A 5,244-nucleotide genomic window follows, 5' to 3' on the forward strand; every position below is an offset into this window, starting at 1 on the left:
CAGACACTGTGAAAAAGCCGTATGCACGAGACAAGCATATGACACCAACCAAAAGTACTCTTTCGGAATCAGGTTAGTCAAAGGTCAGGAGCTCAATCAAAACTAGCTACACTTGCCTCTCAGCCTTCCTGCAATCCTTTCTATCTTATCTTAATAAATTGATAGTTATCGCTCCTAGTCCTACGTCCTACTGCTTCCCCCAGCGTAGAAGTTCAGTTCTTATTAAGGAAAATCTGGGATGAGTTTGCAAATGAATCGAATCTGTCAATGAAAAAGTCATTTCATTTCTCTTTCCCGATGTCACTTCCTTCCTCAGACCAGATGAAATAGCAGCTTCTTCTCGAACAGCGTATTATAACTCTAACCCCAGACCAACAGCGGCTAGTAATTGAGCACTTACAAAATCTCTAACACCGGATACTCTCACGGTAAGAGCTCCTTCTGGAACAACTTCCATTAGAATTCAATCTCTGACATTAAGTCAGTTGCTTGCCTTGTAGATGTGTCAAACAATTGATTATCCCTCTGCTTTGGAACTTCAAACAAAGGCTTTTCTCTTATAGTGAGGACTTCATTAGCCCTCGAAGTGCTAGGGTCCTGGGGAGGGGCCCTAGTTGTTGTGCTTATTCGCTTCCCCTCTTGGCCATTCCCTTGGCCAGCATTCGCGGTCACTCTCTGACCCGCTTTGTGGGGAATTTCTTCCAATTGCCTTGTCCAAGCTGATGGAAGATGCTTACTATTCTTGTGTCTAGGCTTCGGCCTTACCCACCCTTTCGTTTTCCCCCCTTCTTCGCCAACCTTGCCTTCTCTTCTTGTCAACTCCTAACATCCGCTCTTCAGATGGTGAAACGGACATTTCCCAATCTGTTGACTGCTTGTGTTAAGCAAATGAGTTGACTGCGGATTCTGCTTTCAAAGCCTTTCTACCTCCCCCGCCTTCACGCCCAGGTAAAAGCCTTACCTATATTCCTTACTTTTAGCTTTCTTATCCTAGTTAACACACTGCATTTGACACTCTCTAGGAGAGAAGGGGGAGAGTGATTCAATACCAAGACGCTAACTGTCACTATTGACGGCGGAAGGTGGGAATCGAGCATTACTGGCAGTAAAGGCGCTCTCGGAGTATCACCATGATTTGGTTGGGGTAAGGAGATCAATAGCTATGTGCTATGGAAGCGGGGAGGAACTGATTGTCTAATAGTTGTTTAGTAGATTAGTAGTTTATCTTAGATAGATTAGTTGGCCTGCTGAAGACACACCGAATCGAAAAACAGATGGTTTGATAGTTGCACATTCGCTTAGTGACTGATCCAGTGCTGGGAAGGAGAACCCTATTTGATACTAAGACTCAAGCACTAAAAAAGGCACACTTTTTTAGTTATTGTTTTGTGATGTGATGATAGATATCACATTACCTATTATATAAGGGTGGGCAACGAAACAAACAGGTTTTTTCCACTACTAGAGACTGTTTCCTATAACCAAACCTACTACTTGAACTAGTACCTTTTCTAGTACCAGCACGGGGAAACCCTGTACCTCAAACTAGTTCCTATTACCTGGCTAAAGCCCTAATATCCCGTTACTGTACAGGAGCGGAAACGAGAAAAGAAAAGCAGGTTTTAGATACTATACTAAAGAGACTCTAGTCCGAGACTTTAAACTATCAACCATGAGATCCTTACTAGAGCTCATGACGTAACTAGAACATAGCACGAAAAGATGGATACGTATAGAGACCGAATCGGATGGATAGGAGCTTGATTGTAGGGGATGCTGGGGCGGGTCAAAAGCTGAGAATTCTCTCTATCCAAGTGCAGCTACTGTTTGTGAAGCACCCTCCCGGAGTTCTGGTGAAAGCTATCCTTCTAGGGACCTCTCTTCTCTACCAACTTATGATGCTAGGTAAAAAAGCCACTAAACAGATCTTCATCATATCTATCAACAAATCCATTCGGTAGAAATGCAGTGAGGCGATCGACCAAAGACCCAGCTTATGAACCGGAAGGATAAGTTATGCTTCTCCGGCTCTTTCTGAACAGATATCTTAGGGAAAGAAATAGGAAATGATAGATCGAATCCTGCCATTCCAAACGCTACTTGAAAGCTCGACATCGAAAGGGAGGAATTCGATCTTCCGCTTCTCTTGTTAGTATTATTTGGAAGTCTATCTATAGCGAGCAAAGACTCCTTTTGGTCGAGGAAAGCGCTTTAACTGAACAAAATTTTTTTAGCTTGACTTTGATTACTTTTTTAGCCTATTTTATATAGAGTCTTTTTTATATTGCCTGTGCCAGTTTGCGCCTGCCACTCGTACTGAACTAACCAAAGAAGCAAGAGATACTGAAAGCGATTTACTTCTTGCCGTAGCTTCTATAAAAGTAAAAAAAATTCTTTCCAGAATTCACTACAGAGCTTTAAAATAAAACCGTTTTTCTTTCGTTAGCCCCTCTCTAATCTCTTTAACAAAGCTCGGTACTAAGAAAGCCCATAGATCGAAACTTATAACAGGTGAACCTCTCTCCGGATTCCTTTCCACCGAGACCTGATCCTCTTGGCTCAGACAACCACACGACGAAATAAAGTGAGGGATTTATATATGTTCCGGACTTCCCGCTAGCACGCCTCACTCCTAACTGCATAAGAAATCGAACCCGAAACAAAGGCTGTGGAGGGCTTTCTAAGAAGGGCTTGGGAAAAGAACCGCTCATGTTCTTCCTACTCCGATCTCGTTTGGTTTTAACACTATACGAACTATCTGGCTCTCTTTCCTTAAATCGATTACTAAAATATGGATTTAAGCCCCTGGACTAGTAAGGGACTACGAGCAACTCCTACTATCCATACCAGAAAGAGGTTTCAGCATCCTCATATGCTTCCTAGCCGGAAAATACAAACCTTTGTGAAGCTAGGAAGAAAAAAAAGAAGACCGCCCGAGAAGAAAGAGCAAGAAGGATTGAAATCATTAACTTCTTTCCCTTTTTTAAACATATGAAAGCTTGACTTTCTTCTTTCTGGCGTGACTGCTTTCTCTTTTATTTTAAAAAGCAGCTTGGCAGTCTTCGTTCCACTCCCCTGTCTTTACTTTATCTCTCTCCGAACAAGTTTTAATATTGGCTCGCAAGTAGCGGTCAGTTGAGAAATGAAGCGAGCGATATCCTTTTTGCTTCTTAGGAAACTTCTTACTTCGGTGGCATTTCCTGGAAGAAAAAAAGCCCTACTCCTACTGCTTGCCTTCCCCTTCGAAAGGACCAGGGTAGTCTCTTTATACGACGCTCTTCTTCGCATCTCGAAAGAAATGTTTGAAGAAAAGCGCTACACACTTCTTATGTTACAGAATGGATAATGGATTGTCAATCAGTTTAGGGCTAGGGACTTCCTCATTACTGTAAGAAAGGTTTTAGTCAGCCTTCTACTTGAGACTATCCTAGGATGAGAGCGTTAAGGGATAGGATCTCTGACTGCCATGAATTGGAAGTAATAGATGCTTTTCGATAGCAAAAGTTCAATGATGATAGATATGCCCTAGTCCCCTCCTCTGGTGCTTTGAGATAGTTTTATATGACACCATAGAGGAACTCTTGAAGGGACCTTAAATTAAAGGGCCCAAAGAAGCGCAGAGCGATTCAAGGTAGGGAATCTTTCTTTTTCTTATTTATTAGCCTCACGGACGAGGTCTTCTGAGCTCCTCCTTTTCTTTTGTAACTGTCGAATTCCATCCTTTAGAAAGAGCTATCCGTTTTGTTCTAATTGGAATCCTCTCATCCCAGGCGCTAGAGTCAGCGAAAGCCAAAGCCTTATTTCGGGAAATAGAAAGAACATATAGACTCTATTGTGCTCCTCAAGGAATGGACATGCAAAAGGAATTTCTATCCGTAGAAACATTGCCCTAGTTTGATGAATCCTAGATGCATCAAATCGTCTTTTATTAGTAGCTCTACTAGGATCTTTCCGACTAAGACTAATGAATTCCTCAGAGTGCTTGAATACTTCGACGGTACCTAGCTTAGCCTTACTCCGCTTAGAGAGACTGGAAATCGTAGTCTCCATTCAATCATATTGGCTCGATCAAACTCGAAATATCATAAGAGAAGAAAGCTGTTAGCCCTACCCTAAAGAAGGATACTATTCTTTTTCCGGATCATCCTTAATAAGAACTGCATTTCTACCGAACTCTTTTGATGCTTAATCTCTTTTTCTTATCTTCTAATCTCCTTTTGTTGTGTGTGTAAGTGGATTCTTGCTTTGACTGTGTCCCCTCTGAATTCAAGTAAGCTTTTTTCTATCTTCCCTGGGTATGTCAATGTTGCCCATTAGCTCTCCTCAGCGAGTTCATGCTTTTCCTCTTGTATAACCATTCCCTACGCCCGCAGGACGTATTCCGTCTAAGCGAGGGTAAAAAGCATTTGCCTATGGCTTGCTTATTGGTGTAAGGACCATTGCTGCATCGGCTTATTCGTCTAAGGTCTATCTTCTTTTTGCTTGATCTTTTGTAAGAGCCTTCCCGCCGAAAGTACTCATTTTTTCTTTGTTCGCTCAGTGATTGAAGTTGCTCTCCTATCCTTTAGTGAAAAAAGGGCCATTGACTTTGTCTCTCTCTTGGTCTGGTCTCATTCCAGTAGTCCAAAGCCAGGGATCCGGATCTATGCCCAATTTTACGGGGTTTGATCAAACTTGTCCGATTTTTATGATGGTTGAAATAAAGTAATAGAGTATGTCGGTCTCTTCTCGGCAGTAAGGCTAGTGATTGAACCTGGTTAACCTCTGTAATGTAGTATGGTTTAGTCTCCTTATCTGCCTGCTAAAGGGCAATGCCTTTTTCCTTGAGTAAGAGCTCTAGCCAGGAATGTATTTTTCTTTGTTATGTGAAAAACTCCTAGTTGTAATGTAGGAAAAAACCTCTTTATTTAATCCGATTTCCGGGTATCTTATTTTATTATACTTCTCTTTCGGCTTTTGTAATGATCGGATTCTCGTGTCCGTCCTTTTTTCTGTCTAGTTTTCTTTCCTCTGCGCTCTCTTCGATTGGTCTTTCGGGTAGAGTGAATAGGGAACCCTTTGAGGGGGGAATGTTCTAAAACCGCTTTCCATTCCGTAAGCATAAGGTACATCTCTTATGTAGTCTATCTTTTAGTCTCTGAGCCTCTTAGCCAAGGTAGTCCCTTAGTCCATGTAGTCCGTCTCTTTGTCTATCGTCTAACTTTCATTTTCTTGGGCTTTGTTGACATCAAAAATGGTTCTAAA

The sequence above is a fragment of the Syzygium oleosum genome, unplaced genomic scaffold (assembly GCF_021117445.2).
Source record: "Syzygium oleosum isolate NSW1041296 unplaced genomic scaffold, Sole_v2.1 Sole_v2.63, whole genome shotgun sequence".
Lineage (NCBI taxonomy): Eukaryota > Viridiplantae > Streptophyta > Magnoliopsida > Myrtales > Myrtaceae > Syzygium > Syzygium oleosum.